This window comes from Gigantopelta aegis, unplaced genomic scaffold (genome assembly GCF_016097555.1).
Source record: "Gigantopelta aegis isolate Gae_Host unplaced genomic scaffold, Gae_host_genome scaffold63, whole genome shotgun sequence".
NCBI classification, from domain to species: domain Eukaryota; kingdom Metazoa; phylum Mollusca; class Gastropoda; order Neomphalida; family Peltospiridae; genus Gigantopelta; species Gigantopelta aegis.
Window position 1 is genome coordinate 1 of NW_024537376.1, and position 17695 is coordinate 17695.

At 52.3% G+C, this 17695-nt stretch overlaps 1 non-coding gene and 1 pseudogene across 1 annotated transcript; both read left to right on the top strand.

The window, feature by feature from the left end:
- The first annotated feature begins 9220 nt into the window (after positions 1-9220).
- Positions 9221-9376, top strand: LOC121367229. The gene has a single exon (XR_005957348.1). It is a non-coding gene; the product is annotated as a 5.8S ribosomal RNA (ribosomal RNA).
- Positions 9377-9761: 385 nt separating this feature from the next.
- On the top strand, positions 9762-14061 carry LOC121367230 (annotated as a pseudogene).
- Positions 14062-17695: the final 3634 nt, after the last annotated feature.

Here is a 17695-nt window from a genome sequence, read left to right on the forward strand (position 1 = left end):
ACCCATTTCCGCAGCAGGTCTCAAGGGAACAGTCTAGTCGATGAACAAGTAGGTAAGGGAAGTCGGCAAATTGGATCCGTAAAATTTCGGGACAAGGATTGGTCTGAGGGGGGGCAGTGGGCTGGAGTACGAAGCGGGATGGGAAGGGGCAGGGTGGGGAGGCCGCCGCTCTCCTGGTCGCGTGTCCTCTCCCCTTGGTTCTTCCGCCCGGTGTTCCTGGGGTCGGGTTCGGCGGGTTGCGCCTGTGGTGCTCTGTGGGTTGGCCGGGGCGGGGGCGTTCCGTCGGGGCGGTCTGGGCGCGCGGACCGGGGGGGTGGCGGGGGGCGAGTGGACCGTTGCTTCAACCTTCCCGTGGATGCCCACTTGCGGCGGCGCCCCGGCGTGTCCTGTCGGCTGGCATTCAACAGCCCAACTCAAATGGTAGGAAGGGGGGAATCCACTGTTAATAAAAAAAGCATTGCGAGGCCGCACCCGGGTGTTGACAATGTGATTTCTGCCCAGGTCGAATTCAAATGAAGAAATTCAAAAAAGCGGGGGGGTTTAAAGGCGGGAGTAACTATGACTCTCTTAAGGTAGCCAAATGCCTGTTTCCTATTAGGACGCGCATGAATGGATTAACGGTTCCCACGCCTATTACCAGCAGCGAAACCACGCCAAGGGAAAGGGCCCTTGGCAGAATCGGGGGGAAAGAAGACCCTGTGGAGTTGACTTTAGTGACTCTGTGAAGGAAGAGAGGTGAGCAAGGGGGGAGCTTCGCGGCCAATGAAATACCACTACTTTATCGTTTTCTATTCGGGTCGACGGGGGGGGGGGCAAGCCCCTGGTTTGGAGGTGTTAAGCCCCCGACCGTCGTCGCGGGGGCGATCCGCACCGAAGACAGTGTTCAGGCGGGGAGAGTGGGAATGGGGCGGAGTACATCTGTCAAACGGTTTAACCGCCAGTTGTCCTCAAGGTGAGCTTCAGCGAGGACGGAAACATCGCGTATAGAGGAAAAGGGCAAAAGCTCACTTGATTTTGACTTTTCAAGTACGAATACAGACCTGTCCGAAAAGCGTGGCCGTATTTTTCGATCCTTTTGTGACGTTAAGAGTTTTAAGGCAAGATGGTGTGTCAGAACCAAGTTCACCAAAGGGAGAAAACGGCTTGTGGCAGCCAAGCGTTCATAGCGACGTTGCTTTTTGATCCCGATGTCGGTCTCTCCTATCATTGTGAAGCAGGATTCCACCCAAGCGCTGGAATCTGACTTCACCCACTATATGGGAACGTGCGAGCGGGGTTTAGACCTCGTGAGACAGGTTACGTTTACCCCGACCGATGGAAAGCGTGTGGAGACAACGGTAATCCCTGCTCAGTACTGAGAGGATACCGCACGGTTCAGATCTTTGGTTTATGTCTTGGCTGATAACCAATGGTGCGAGTGGGCTACCATTGGGGGATTATGATGGGATATCGTCTGCGGAACGCCTCTAGTAAGAATCCGCCCGAAAAATGTTAACGATACTCTTTGCGACCCCGTGCATAGAGGAGGACAAAACGAGATGCAGCTGCCGCCTTCGCCGTCCCGTCGCCCCCCTCCGGGCCTGGCCGGGCGGCCGGCCCACCCTCGTCTGCTCCTCAGCCACCATCACAGGGCACCGTTATTCACCGCCCGCTCCGGCCGAGCAGCTGTCCGGCCGTGGGGTTCCGCCCGATATCCAGCCCTGCCGAGCTGGACGGCGTTAAATCCTCCTCGCAGAGACTTCCCTTAGACTCCATTCCGGTCCCGGCGGTGTCCGCTACTTAGTAGAGCAGCCCCTCACTAGCGATCCTACTTGACCCCACTTAGCCTTTGCACCACAGGAGAGATTTGCCTCACGCTCCAGAGCGGGCACATCCCCAACGTGTCGCCGCTCGTGCCGTCCCTTGCCTCCTCCGCAGGCCCGCCGCTGCCGTCGCCCTCCTCGGGCTTTCTTTGTTGTTGTTGTTTTCCATCTTTTTCGGGTTTTTTTTCCCTTTTTTCTTTTGGCAGCGGCCGTAGAGCCCAGGGACTGGGACACACCCGCAGGAGTTACAACGAGGCTCACGAACACCACAAAGGAGCACCAAAGAGCACAAGACCACAGTCTAGCAACAGCACCCACACAACCGAGTCACACAGACCAAACAGAGCAATAAGAGTTGTAACCGTAGTAATAAGCAGTACACTAAGAGTTTGTAACAGTATAATAAGAGTATCAATAAGAGCTGAAAGAGTTGCTGGGGAGTGGAGTACACGTGTAAAAGCAAGAGGGCGAAAAAACACAGTAAGCAAACATCTTTCCGGTTAGCCCCTCGACGCACGTGTACGCACGGTCACAATCATTGGCAGCACGCACCGGCTCTGCTCGACCATCGAACGGTCGTCGTCCTCCACTGTGCGTTCCTCCCCTGACACTTAGGCCTTTACCACCTGACCACTGCTGCTCCGCTACAGATGGGCCACAATCCCACCATTCTCGGGTTTCCGTTCGTCTTACGCAGGCGGTCCGTCCCGCTCCTTCCCGAGTGTCTTTTTTCGTTTTTTTTCTTTTTTCTGTTTTTTTTTATGCTTCCGTGGCTATCTTGCTTCTTTTGTCTTTGAGCCATCGACGAGCAGGGATGGGACAACAACCGATTACTCTACAGACTCATAGAGAGGCAGTAATAATATAAGAAGTCTCACTTAGAGAGCTTGTACACAGTATAAGACAAGTATAATAGAGCTGGAGGAGTTGTAGAAGTGGACGTAACCAGTGCTAAAAAGCACGAGTCCGGGAAACCACACAGAAAGCAGACCCCACATCTTTCACGAAGCCTGAGGACCGTCCGCTACCCCCATCGTCAAATGCATTTGCAGACGACTCCGACCGGGGAGTTCCTCGCACTCGTGGGTGCCGCCTCCTCACTTGCGCTCTCCCGACCACTTCAGCCCTTTGACAGGGACATGTGTCCGCCTACAGACTGGGGCACGATCCCCACATTCTCAGCGTTTTTCCCGTTCGTTCGCAGCGGTCGCTTAGGCCTTTTTTTCTATTCGTTTTTAGTGCCAGCGCTGAAACCAGCGGATGGGACACCTTGAAAAAAAAGAACGTTAAAGTTTAAAGGTACACAGTTAACGTTAAATTACCCGTACAAGTTACCCGTTAACGTTACCCGTTCACGCTTAAACCGTCCTACACGTTAAAAGTCCTACTAAGTTAAGTATCAAGTAACAGTTGTCTATAAAAAGCTTAAACTTTAAACCGTTAAAGTTAAAGTAAAGGTTAACCGTTAAACAGTACAAATACAAAGCCGTGTACCCAGTTTCCATAGTTCTAGAACTACCCGCTACAACCTTCTGTATAAAAAACTAAATCAAATAAATAATCAATATACTACAATCAATTTAAAAAAAATACACCCCATAAACCACTCGTCCTTAATTAAGTCAAGCTCTCTTAAACTAACAAACCCTGAACTACTATGTTCCAACCTAACTTTGCTTATTTTCCTTAACACAGAATATTCATACCTCAACATTAGCCTGGACACCCCTACCTGGTGGTTCGTTTGTTTTTTGTTGTTTTTTTTCTTTTCTTTTCCCCTCGGCCAATAGCAGGGTGGAGATGAGATGACTGTTACTATGACGCTCATAACCTACAAGTCATTATTAATTTTTTGCACTCTTAAATTTTGTCACCTACACACACTGAAACATTTTGAATTCACTAGAAAAACATATAAAGTACCGCAACGTAAATTTAATTAACTCCTTTAACCCCTGTACAAAACATGTCTGATAGAGCGACCTATTGTGTTCGCTCATAAGTTCGATGTGAAGCGGTTGGTGTATGCTCTATTTACTACGACCTGCTCGCGATCGGGCCCGCCATTCTGTTATTAGTATTAGTTATTATTCTAGTATTATTGACTACATATTAATACTACTACTATTAATACCTACTGACTACTACTACTAATACACTACTACTACTACTAACAACTACTACGACTAATACTCGATTTACCCACTCTCCGACGTTCCGACTCTACTACTCACTAAATTTTGCATGTGCAGATGAACCTATCAGTCGACCTGCGTCCTGTTGCCCCCCCATAGATTTTGCCAGGCGTGACGATTTCGGTGGTCTGTTGAATGCTTTGACACGGAGAATGAGCACTTAAACCGGTTTCAATGCTCCGGGAAATGGATGATGAAAACAGGTCTCCCTGCGACTTTCTGTGGTTTCACTGGCCTTGCTCTTGCTGCAGCTCGGCAACCGCGATGGCTTTTTCGGCATCTGTCGCTGACCCCTTTAGTGGGGCGCGACACACAGTGTTCTGTGAGATTCTGACAGTCGCAATACATGCTACATGTTTCTGTCTTGGAAAGTGGCAAACATTCCCCTCCCATTGTACGCTTCGAATTGACACGTCTTCGTTCCCTCGTAGTCCCCGACACTGTGACACTGATATCGCCTAGTTTTCCCAAAAACCCGACTCGTTTCGAGATTGCACTCGACACGTGGCGCCGCCAAACCTTAGAAATCTCAACCATTTCGTTGCCTTGTACCCCGTCTCAATAGCTACAACTGCCGCTTGAATGCGCGCGTTACTGCTAACTGTTTGCATGAACTGACTGTATTCCTTTGTTTTTGTGAACAATCGCTTTTGTTAAATACCAAACCATTCCCCATGGACTATATTACTCTTTCGTATCGGCAAAATAGATTCTTTCTTCTTCTTATTTCTTCTTTTTTAAGCTGTGGGATTTTGAATCACCATAGGAGAAGCCATGTCCGTTTAGGGACTAGTGACCGTCACGTATCAGCATGCTGCGCGCCGCATCTGCCGAGGCAGACGTCTATCAAAAATTTGGACATTAGTAACAAAGCGAACTAGTCGTAGCGTGAATAGCAAAGAATGGCCAAAACCCGTGCTTAAAACTTACCAGCCTTGTAGCACGGGAGTGCATCGCTATTCTACATAGCTCCTGTATGGAGGAGGATACATGTCTCTCTTCCCAACCCATTAAAATTTGACGATTTACCGATGTTCAAAACACACTATAGCAAAATACTCTTATCTTCTCTCTCTCGCCTCCCTTCCCCCTCTTTCTACCTCTCTCTCCCTCCGTCTCTCTCTTCTCTCCTCTCTCTCTCTCTCTCTCTCTCCTCTTCTCCTCTCTCTCCTCTCTCTCTCTCTCTCTCCCTCTTTTACGTGAATAAATATCTTTAGTCCATGTATTTGTTTAAAGCGTCTGGTCCATATTTCAAGTAAGCACCCATTACAAACGAGCGCACGCCCGCACACACACACACACACACACACACACACAACACACACACACACACACACACACATAATAAAATAAACACAAGTATGCCTATATTTTTTATTTAAAACGGGTTTTTTAAAAGAAATAATTGGCCTACACTTTTTGTTAAAGGAAATTATTTCTTTAAACAATTTTAAATAACCCCATATCCACATCACACTTGTCTACGGTTCATTTGTAAGGCTTTTCATCAACAATAAATTTTAGCAAGTATCTTATTAGAAACGTCTTTACAAAGACTTTAAAAATATTAATTTTAATCAAGTCCTTTTTCGTGCCGTGCCCGAGTGGGGTGGGGTGGGGGTGGCTTGGCGTGGGGGTGGGTGGGTGGGTGGGTGGGGTGTGTGTGTGTGGGGGGGGGGGGGTGTTTTTGGGTGGGGTGGCTGGCCGGCTGCCCGCTGGCGCACCGTTCGCACTCGTTTTCGTGGCTCTTGCTACACTGGAGGAACGCCGAGAACGGGTCACGCCGTCCCGGCAACGTCTACGACAGGGACGCAGCAAGCAGCGACGGACGCGCACACCCGAGCACAGCGTGCCTGCAAAATTTCGGGCGCCTACCTCGCTCCGTTCGTCGGCGGCACACCCAAAAACCGGTCGAAATGACGACCTTTGAAATACGAGGGTCTGGCAAGGTCGGTTACTACTGCCATACTATGTGGAAGCGAGCTAGTCGGTCGAAGCTCGGACGGTCCGTGGGACCCACGCCGTGTGTTCGGCGTGCACGTCCGCTCGCTCCCTCCCTTCCCCCCAATTGGCAACTCAGCGCCAGCACTGCAGCCGTCGGTGGCCCTTGGGCGGGTTGTCGGGTCGTGAACACGCGGCCCGGCACCCGTTCCCGGCTACCCCTGCCCGACCGCTGGACATCGCAGGTAACTTCTTCTCCTCGATCGGTTCGAGAAGGCACTGTCGGCCCCGTGTACCGCCCGCAAATCGCACTTGCACGGTCTTGTCACACGGGTCGCAACCCGATCTCTTAGGGGACCGCGGACCAGCGAACGAAACGACGGCGTGCTACCGGGACCTCCCCGGTGTCGCACGCGAGAGCACCGCTGGGGCGGGCGTGCGGGCGGGGCGGGCGGGGAGACCGCCTCGCCCCGCCACCGCCCGGCCCCCCAAGCGGTGCCCCCGATCGTCTCTCGTCGAAAAACGCAAAACCTTTTAGCGCCACCAGGCGCGTCGACGTGCCCCTCGCCACCACGAATCGGGTGGGGCACCGCGCCCACTGGGTAAAAAATCGGGGAAGACAACAAGGTCCCCATCCCCCACCCCTAGGGCCCACCCTGAAACCTGGTTCAGGCGGCGGGGGTGGTGGGTGGGGGACCTGGGATCGCTTCATGCAGGGTGGCGGGGATGGTACCTGATTGCCGCTGTGCCCCGCGCACAACGTCGCGCCGTCCCGACCGTTTCTCTGTCTCGCTCCGGCCGCTCCGCCCGCGACGTGAGTAAAAAACGAGCTATCTGGTTGATCCATCAGACTTCCCCGTAGTCATATGCTTGTCTCAAAAGATTTAAGCCATGCATGTCCTAAGTACAAACATTCCACATAGTGAAAACTGCGAATGGCTCATTAGATCAGTTATGGTTCATTAGATCGTACAATCCTTACTTGGATAAACTGTGGCAATTCTAGAGCTAATACATGCAACCAAGCTCCCCCTCTCGCGGGAAGAGCGCTTTTATTAGTTCAAGACCCACCGGGTCCCGCAGCAAGGCGCCCGTCCAAACTGGTGACTCTGGATAACTTCGTGCGGATTACTTCGCACGGCAACATCGAGCCGGCGACGTATCTTTCAAGTGTCTGCCCTATCAACTGATTCGTAGGTAGTCGACCGCATGACCACCTAGGTTTTCACGGGTAGCGGGGGATCGTGGGTTTCGATTCCGGAGAGGAGGGAGGAGAGGAGAAAACGGCTACCACATCCAAAGGAAGGCAGCGCACGCAACTTACCCACTCCTGGCACGGGGAGGTAGTGACGAAAAAATAGAACAATACGGGACTCTTTCGAGGCCCCCGTAATTGGAATGAGTACACTTTAAATCCTTTAACGAGGATCCATGGCCAGGGCAAGTCTGGGTGCCAGCAGCCGCGGTATAATTCCAGCTCCCAAATAGCGTATATTTAAAGTTGTTGCAGTTAAAAAGCTCGTAGTTGGATCTCGAGACACAGGCGTGCGGGTCCACTTCGCGGTGGTCTCACTGCACGTTGCCTGGCTCAAAGCGCCCCGGTCCTCTTCGCTGGCCCCTCGGGGGGCCGGAAAACGGGTCATCCCTTGGGGCTCTTCGCTGAGTAATGTCTCGGGGGGGCCGGAACGTTTACTTTGAAAAAATTAGAGTGTTCAAAGCAGGCTCGTCTCGCCTGCATAATGTTGCATGGAATAATGGAATAGGACCTCGGTTCTATTTTGTTGGTTTTCGGAAATGTCGAGGTAATGATTAAAAGGAACAGCCGGGGGCATTCGTATAATTACGGGGCGTTAGAGGTGAAATTTCTTGGATCGCCGTAAGACGAACCTACAGCGAAAGCATTTGTGTCATGGATGTTTTCATTAGTCAAGAACGAAAGTCAGAGGTTCGAAGACGATCAGATACCGTCCGTAGTTCTGAGACCATAAACGATGGCCGACCAGCGATCCGCCGGCGTTGCTTCAATGACCCCCCCGACGGGGCAGCTTACGGGCGGAAACCAAATGTCTTGGGGTTCTGGGGGAAGTATGGTTGCAAAGCTGAAACTTAAAAAAGAATTGACGGAAGGGCACCACCAGGAGTGGAGCCTGCGGCTTAATTTGACTCAACACACGGGAAACTCACCCGGTCCGGGACACACGTAAGGATTGACAGATTGATAGCTCTTTCTTGATTCGGTGGGTGGTGGTGCATGGACTTTCCTTCTTAGTTTGGTGGAGCGATTTGTCTGGTTTAATTCCGATAACCGAACGAGACTCTAGCCTATTAAATAGTTCGCCGATCCACGAAACAGCAGTCGGCGCGCAACTTCTTAGAGGGACAAGTGGCGTATAGCCACACGAGATTGAGCAATAACAGGTCTGTGTGATGCCCTTAGATGTCCGGGGCCGCACGCGCGCGCGGTACACTGAAGGAATCAACGTGGACACTGCCCTGCTCCGAGAGGAGTGGGAAAACCCGTTGAATCTCCTTCGTGATGGGGACTGGGGCTTGTAATTGTTCCCCATGAACGAGGAATTTCCCAGTAAGCGCGAGTCATAAGCTCGCGTTGATTACGTCCCTGCCCTTTGTACACACCGCCCGTCGCTACTACCGATTGAACGGTTTATTGTGAGATCTTCGGATTGGTCCCTTCGAGGCAGGCAACTGCCCACGGCGAGGGGCCGAGAAGATGATCAAACTTGATCGCTTTAGAGGAAGTAAAAGTCGTAACCAAGGTTTCCGTAGGTGAACCTGCGGAAGGATCATTACCGATTGATACCGTGAAAACAAACAAAAACGAGAAAAGAAAAAAAAAGTCACCAAAAAGCAATCCGACCGACCGACCGACCGACCCAGGCGGAGGGGGGGTGGGGGCCCCGAGAGTACGATGGGCGCGGTGGCCGGCCCCTCTCGGTTCTGCCCCCGACGTCCCGCATCTTTCTTTTTCACAACGGCGGGGTACCTGGCTCGAGGCGGCCGTCGCAGGGGTCCTCGGGGGGAGCTTGTTCGTCCACTAGCGTACGGTCTAACGATCTACCGGCCACGAACCTCACCGCAGGCGGTGGTGGGGGTGGGCTTGTGGCAGGGGACGCCCCGCACGCACGCACGCACGACGCACGCACACGCACCGCACGTCCGTGTCGTCTCGCCAAAAAACAGAAAAAGAAATAAGTAGAAACGAATCGAACCAAAAAAAAATCAAAGTTACAAACAAAAACAAAAACCCATTGAGATGATGACAACTCTGGGCGGTGGATCACTCGGCTCGTGAGTCGATGAGAAGAGCGCAGCCAGCTGCGTGAATTAATGTGAATTGCAGGACACATGAGCATCGATACCTTGAACGCACATTGCGGCCTCGGGTCAGTCCCGGGGGCCACGCCTGACTGAGGGTCGGCTTTCTTCCCCCCCCCCTTACCCCCTTTTTTCCTTTTTTTCTTCCCCCCCTTCCCCCCCCCTTCTTCTCCCCCCCCCCCCTCCCCCTTCCCCTCCCCCCCACCGAACAGCAATCGCCGGTTCGGATCGAGAGCGATCGGTCGGCCGGCGCACTGGGCTCGTCCAAGGCAAGTCCTCGGTCGCCTCAAGTGCAGACAGCGTGCACGTCCGCGACGCTGCCCGCGCGGCCTCCGCCGCGCGCTCTCTCGTGCCCGTGGGGACAAGGAAAACGGAAGGGAAAAAAGCAAAAAAAAAAAAAAAAAGGGAAGAGAGGAGAGGGCGGTCGGCACGTCAGCAGGCCCCCACCAACGAACGAACGCAAATTCGACCCATCCTTTTTTAAATCCGACCTCAGTTCAGACGAGACTACCCGCTGAATTTAAGCATATCACTAAGCGGAGGAAAAGAAAACTAACAAGGGATTCCCTCAGTAACGGCGAGTGAAGCGGGGAAGAAGCCCAGCACCGAATCCCGCAGCCTTGCGCTGCCGGGACCTGTGGTGTTGGGGACCGCCAACCGTCGACGGGTCCTAACTTGCGCCCAAGTCCTCCTGATCGGGGCCTCTCTCCCACGGTGGGTGGTCAGGCCTTTACCGGCGCGGGGACTCGTCGGCTCCGAGCGTCCCAAGAGTCGGGTTGTTTGAGAAATGCAGCCCAAAGTGGGTGGTAAACTCCATCTAAGGCCTAAATACTGTCACGAGTCCGATAGCGGACAAGTACCGTGAGGGAAAGTTGAAAAGAAACTTTGAAGAGAGAGTTCAAGAGTACGTGAAAAACCGCCCTAGAGGTAAAACGGGTGGGCCCGCATAGTCCGGCCCGCGGAATTCAACTCGTCCCGTCCGCCAGGCACCCGGGGTCCGTCCCGCGAGATGCTCGAACACGCACTCGACCGGGGGCCGTTCGTCGGACGGCGGCGCGCGGACGCGTGCACTTTCCGCGGGCAGAGCGCGCACGATCGGTTCTCCCGGCAGCCAGAAGGGCGCGTCTGGAAGGTGGCCCACGGGCGGGTCTCCGCCTTCGCGGGGCGGGGATGTCACCTCGTCTCGGGGGCTCTTACAGCCGGGCGCGTTCGCTTACCGGCCTGCCGCGGGGGGACCGAGGAACGGCCGTCCCCCTCTGAACACTGGCGTCTCCGGCTCTCCACGCACGTTCTCATTTCCATGACCAGGTGGGACTGGGGGCAACCGTGCCACCTGACCCGCGTGCGGGCCGGAGCGATCTCACCGGAGAGTGTGCCACCGTCGGGGGCTCGGGGATCGGTGGCGAAATCGGTCGGCAACCCACCCGGGCCCGGTCTTGAAACACGGACCAAGGAGTCTAACATGTGCGCGAGTCAAGGGGCTCGTCGAAAACCAGGGGCGCAATGAAAGTGAAGGCCGGCCCTCGTCGGGTCGGCCACTCGGTGGGATCCCCCGTCCCTCGTTCGGCGCGGGGGCGCACCACCGGCCCGTCTCGTCCCGCACGCGGTCGGTGAGGGCGGAGCAAGAGCGCACACGTTGGGGACCCGAAAGATGGTGAACTATGCCTGAGCAGGACGAAGCCAGAGGAAAACTCTGGTGCGGAAGTCCGCAGCGATTCTGACGTGCAAATCGATCGTCAGACTTGGGTATAGGGGCGACAATACTAAAGTAACTAATCGAACCATAGCTAGTAGCTGGTTCCCTCCGAAGTTTCCGCTCAGGATAGCTGGCACTCGCCGAGAGGACTGAAGCGAACTAAATTTGTTTTCGGTGGTAAAGCGGAATGACTAGAGGCCGTGGGGACGAAACGTCCTCAACGCTATTCTCAAACTTTAAATGGGTTAGAAGCCCCGGCTCGCTCAACGAAAACACGGTGGAGCCGGGCATTGAATTCGAGTGCCAAGTGGGCCACTTTTGGTAGGCAGAAGGAACTGGCGCTGTGGGATGAACCCAAACGTCCGGGTTAAGGCGCCAAACGCTGACGCTCATCAGACACCATAAAAGGTGTTGGTTGATATAGACAGCAGGACGGTGGCCATGGAAGTCGGAATCCGCTAAGGGAGTGTGTACGACACACTCACCTGCCGAATCAACCAGCCTGAAAATGGATGGCGCTAGAGCGTCGGGCGCCTATACCGGACCGTCCGGGCAATACGAGCACCCACGGTACCATGCCCGGACGAGTAGGAGGGTCGCCGTGGTGGAGCACTGAAGCTTCGGGCGCGAGCGCCCGGGTGGAGCCGCCACGGGTGCAGATCTTGGTGGTAGTGTAGCAAAATATTCAAACGAGAACTTTGAAGACTGAAGTGGAGAAGGGTTCCAGTGTGAACAGCAGTTGAACATGGGGTCAGGGTCGGCCCTAAGAGATAGGAGAGCTCCGTTCTGAAAAACGGGGCAATGCCTTGACTCGAAAAAAAAAAATGTGTTTTGCCCGTATTCCATCGAAAGGGAGTCGTCGGGTCAATATTCCCGAACCTGGACACGGAGATTGGCCCGCAAGGGTCGCGTGCGTGCGGTAACGCAAACGAAGGTCGGAGACGTCGGCGAGGGCCCCGGGAAGAGTTCTCTTTTTCTTTGTAAGGGACCCCATCCCTGGAATCGGCTTGCCCGGAGATAGGGAAAAAGGGGTTCCGTAAAGCACGCGCGGCTCTTTGCGGTGTCCGGTGCGCTCTCGCCGGCCCTTGAAAAACTCCGACGGAGGACTCTCGTGATTCTCGTGCCAGGCCGTACCCATATCCGCAGCAGGTCTCCAAGGTTAACAGCCTCTAGTCGATGCAAGAACAATTTGTAGGTAGGGAAAGTCGGCAAAATTGGATCCGTAACTCGGGACAAGGATTGGCTCTGAGGAAGTCTGGGCCAGTCGGGCTGGAGTACGAAGCGGGAACTGGAAGGTGCACGGGGCTGGGCGAGGCCTGCCGCTCTCCCTGGTGTCGCGTCGTCCCCTCTCCGCTCTTGGTTCACTCTCTCGGCTCGCCCCGGGTTGTTCCTGGGGCGTGTCGGCGTTCGGCGGGGTTTCGCGCTCGTCGGGTGCTCTCGTCGGGTTTTCGGCCGGGGCCGGGGGCGTTCCGTCGGGGGGTGAGGTCTGGGCGCGCGGCCACTCGGGGGGTGGGTGTGTCGGGAGTCGTGGAGCTCGGACCCGTTGCTTCAACCTTCCCGTGGACTGCCTCAGCTATGCGGCGGCGCCACGCGTGCGTCGTCCGTGTCGGCTGGGGCATTCAACAGCCAACTCAGAACGGGTACGGACCAGGGGAATCCGACTGCTAGGTAATTAAAACGAAAGCATTGGCGATGGCCGTCACCCGTGTTGACGCAATGTGATTTCTGCCCAGTGCTCTGAATGTCAAAGTGAAGAAATTCAAAAAAAGCGCGGGGTAAACGGCGGGAGTAACTATGACTCTCTTAAGGTAGCCAAAAATGCCTCGTCATCTAATTAGTGGACGCGCATGAATGGATTAACGAGATTCCCACTGTCACTATGTGTACCATGCAGGGCGAAAAGCCACAGCAACAATATTGAAGGGCTTGGCAGAATCGGCCGGGGAAAGAAGAGGCCCTGTTGAGCTTGACTTTAGTCCGACCTGTGAAGAGACATGAGAGGGTGTAGCATAGGTGGGAGCTTCGCGGCGCAATTGAAATACCACGTACTTTTATCGTTTCTTTACTTATTCGGTCGAGCGGAGATCGGGGCGCAAGCCCCTTTGCTTTCTGGCAGTTAAGCCCCCGACCGTGTCGGCGCCGGTGGGCGATCCGCACCGAAGGACAGTGTCAGTGGGCGGGGAGTTTTGACTGTGGGCGGTACATCTAGTCAAACGGGAACGCAGGTGGTCCTAAGGTGATCTCAGCGAGGACGGTAAACCTCGCGTAGAGCAAAAGGGCAAAAGCGTCACTGTGATTTTGATTTTCAGTACGAATACAGACCGTGGAAGCGTGTCCTATCGATCCTTTTGACGTTAAGAGTGGAATTAATAGCAAGAGGTGTCAGAAAAGTTTACCAACCACAGGTATAACTGGCTTGTGGCAGCCAAGCGTTTCATAGCGACGTTGCTTTTTGATCCTTCGATGTCGGCTCTTCCTATCATTGTGAAGCAGAATTCACCAAGCGTTGGATGGTTGTTCACCCACTAATAGGGAAAACGTGAAGCGTGGGTGTTTCAGACGCGTCGTGAGGACAGGTTAGTTTTACCCTAAACCGATGACAAGTGTCGTTGCAACGGTAATCCTGCTCAGTGGTTACGAGAGGAAGAGCCGCAGGTTCAGGACATTTGTGTTTATGTGGTGTCGTGGCTGATAAGCCAATGGTGCGAGGGCTACCATCTGGGGGATTAGACTGAACGCCTCTAAAAAGCGTCAGAATCCCGCCCGAAAATTGTAACGACGATACTCTTTGCGCCCGTGCCTCGGGAGGCAAACGATATGCGTGCGCCTTCGCTCGTCCCGTCGCCCTGCGGGCTGGCGGGCGGCGGCCGGCCACGGTGGTGCGAGCCACAAGCAAGGGACCGTTTTTTTTCCAGCCGCTCGCCGAGCAGTGCCGGCGTGGGTCCGTCCGATATCCATCCCATGCGAACGTGGAGGCTTGTGTTAAATCATTCGCAGACGACTTAGTTCTCGGTCGGGGTGTCGTATACTTAAGTAGAAGCAGCCACCTCACTGCGATCGATTGGAACTTAGCCTTGGATGACCAAGGAGATTTGTCCGCTAAGACAGACGGGTGCACAGCCCCACGGGTCGCGCTGGACGGTCTCGCGGCTCGCAGGTGGTCGTGGGATCATTCGGGTTTTTGGTTGTTGTTGGTTTTTGTTGTTTTTGTTTTTTTGTTTTGGTGGCGTTGAGCAGGTGACGAGCCGGGACTGGGGAACACCGGGAGTAACAAGAGTAGCAAGACCACCAAGGAGGCACAGAAGAGGCCACAATGACCCACAAAAGAGGAGCACGAAGACCCACAAGATACATGAAGAACAGCAAAGAGCAATAAGAGTTGTCACAGTTGGGTGACAGTCAAATAAGAGTGACACTAAGAGTGTGAACAGTATAATAAGAGTATAATCAGAGCTGTAAGAGGTGTGGGGAAGTTTGGGTGGTGTAAAAGGTATAAAAGAAGAGTGGAAAGTATGGGCCACAGAAAGGAACACATGCAGTTACAGGTAGCCTGTGTGCTGTGTGGACGTGTCGGCGCAGAATTGTGGCAACATGGGGGCGTGGTGGACCGAGGTGTGGTTACTCGATCGGGGTGTCGTCCTCAACTGCGATTCCCGAAGCGACAATAGCACTTTGACAGAGGACTGTGTAGGCAGTGCAGACTGGGCACGACGCCACATCTCAGGTTTCGTGCAGTTAGCAGGCGGTCGTGCGGTTCGAGGTAGGTGGGCTTTGTGTGTTTTTTTTGTTGTTTGTTTTATATTGGCGTTATTGTCTTTGTTTTTGGCAGCGACGAGCCGGGGTGGGAACCATCAACAGATAGTATACGATCATAAGCGGCATATTATCAGAAGCGCCCCAGTATACTACCTAGAGTTGTAACACGTATAGCATACGACCGTACCTACTAAGGAGCTGTAGGTATTGGTGAATTTCACTTGCGTTTGGAATTGTTCACAAGTGTGTGTAAAAGCAAGATAGACCCGACACGCACACAAAATTAGATCGAGGAAACGACATCTGCGGAAGCGACGTTAGCGAGTGCAGAGCCATTTGCTCTAATCATTTGGCCCCGCCCACGACCAGTCAACTGTGCCAGAGCGTTTTTACCGGTTGATTTCCACTTCTTTCTTTGCCCCCGAGAGACGGTACACCTGTCTCCTACCACGTACCCAGGCCCCACCACCCGGCCCTTACTCCGATTCACCACTTGCCTGTGTGACAAAGGAAGATCCCTGTCCGCTACGAACTGATGGGCGAGCTTTCCGCCCACCCACTTTTTTCATTCCCCCGTTTTTCGTTTTCCCACCTTGGGTTCTACGGTGAACGATTGCTCCACATATCAGTTTGTGTTAGCAGGCCCCCCCGGTCGTGCCTATCGTTGTGGACACGGTCATCGAACAAGGGATGGGAAGACACTTCAGACAACCGAACTTAGTTGTCACCAAGTCATTTAAAGTTAATCTCGGTTGACCTCCAAAGTAAATTTAACGTTAATTACACGTAACGTTACACCCTTGGTTACGGTTAAAGTTTAAACGTTTTCATATACAGTTGTGATACCCCGTACTTGTGATGTGTACACAAGAGGTGTTTAAACGCCTGTACTAAAAAGTTAAAGTTCAAGTTAACGTAACGTCAGTTGATTTACTAGTAACAAGGACAGTAAAGTGTTTCACAAAGTAAATAGTTTTTGTTGAACGCACGTTATTTACGCCTGTGTAAATACCAACTCCATTAAATAAATTAAATAAATGCAACTAAAATAGATAAAACCCCAAATAAACACAACAACAATGGTCATTAATGTACAAGCTCTTTTACACAAAACACCCTCCCCCCTTGTCACAAACCCACTATTTTCCAACGATTTGCTATTTTCTTAACCCGGCCAGGTCACATCAACATAGCGAATCCCTATGACGGTTCGAGTGTTTGAGTTTTTGTCTTTTTCTTTTCCGTGTCACAGAGCCGGAATGCAGCGACTTAGAGAATGCCACTGTTACGCGCTTCACAGCAATTTACATTTTAATGCGTCACTACAGTAAAACACAATGCTTCAGACGTACGGAACCACACTATATTCCATCAACGTTTCTATCCTACGAAGTACTCACTCACGTAGTTACATCGTTTACAGGGTCACCTCTGTACCAGTTAGTCTTACATGTTCGTTTCCGCGACCCCCATTTGCTTTGTTTTCACCCGTTACAGCTTATTCCTCTCATCAGTAACGGCGTGTGGTGTTGTTGCAATCTTGATCCTCCATAGGCTTTCTACAGGAACTCGGGGCTACTGGTTTGGTGATGCCACATTTTTTTTATTATTTATATTAATTATTATTTTATACTACTATACTGATACTACTACTACGACGACTTACTCCTACTACTAATACTATACTACTACTACTCCGGACTACTACTACTTTATTGTCATACTACTCTCTACCTACGTGTCTACTACATCACTCCTACTACCTACTACTACTAGACGCCAGATTACAAATACGACGTTGAAAATACAGTAATAAAATTTTTGACGTGGTGACTAATCATCTGCGTGTGAACCACACGCTTACCTTGGTATCACGCAGTACAACCCTCACGGTTATCCACCTATGTTTCCCGGAAATGGCCTTTGAAAAGGTGTTTCGCTGAATTTCAAAACCACACTGGCCTTGTATATTGTACAAGTGGCAACGTGCCCCGCCGCCTATGGGCGCTCCGGCCATGTTCCCATGTGACTTGAAAGTGGGTGGGCGGACACAAGGTTCACGGAGGTATTGGACTGCAGTGCATACATGCTATGTCGTTTTGGAAAGTGGAACATTCAGTGTAGCTTCCAATGCATGCTTCGGTCCGGTTTTCACACGAACGCACGCACATGGAAGGATATGACTTACCTTCAAAAACTACGACTCGTTTAGAGATTGCATCACAGTGGAGCGGCGAACACTTAGACACACTATGTTGTTCTCTACGTAATAATACACACCACATGACATGCACGGTTCTGCTAATGGTAGGCCTGACACAGACTGTAGAAACATTTTGAAACCGCTTTTGTAATCACAAACACAGTGGAATTAACACTCTTTCACGCATCGCCAAATAAACACACGCACACACATACTTTTTTTACAGCGGACCATTTGAATTCACCATAGGACAGAAGCCATGTGATTTAGGGACAGGGACCGGCACGTTCATCAGCACATGGCGCGCGTAGCCTGTATTTGGCAGAGTTCTGATCACAATGGGACAGTAGTACACAAGCGGAAACCAGCACAGCTGCCAACAGCAAAGAGAATGGCACAGAACGTGCTTATACTTACCGCTTGTAGCAACGGCTGAGCGTAAACACATAGCGCCTGTTAGGAGGGAGATACAGTACTCTTTCAACCATTTAAATGAAACAAGATTAGCCAGACCGGTAATCAACTATAGCACACAGATCTTCTATTTTCGTTCTCTCTATCTCTGCTCTCTCTCTCTCTCTACTCAACTCTCTCTCTATCTCTCTCTCTCGCAACTCTCGCTCTCTCTCTCTCTCTCTCTCTCTCCTCTTTTTACGGTGAATAAATATCTTTAGTCCATGTATTTTTAAAGCGTCTGGCCAGATTCAATTAAAGCATTACAACGAGAGCACGCCGCACACACACACACACCACACACACAACAACC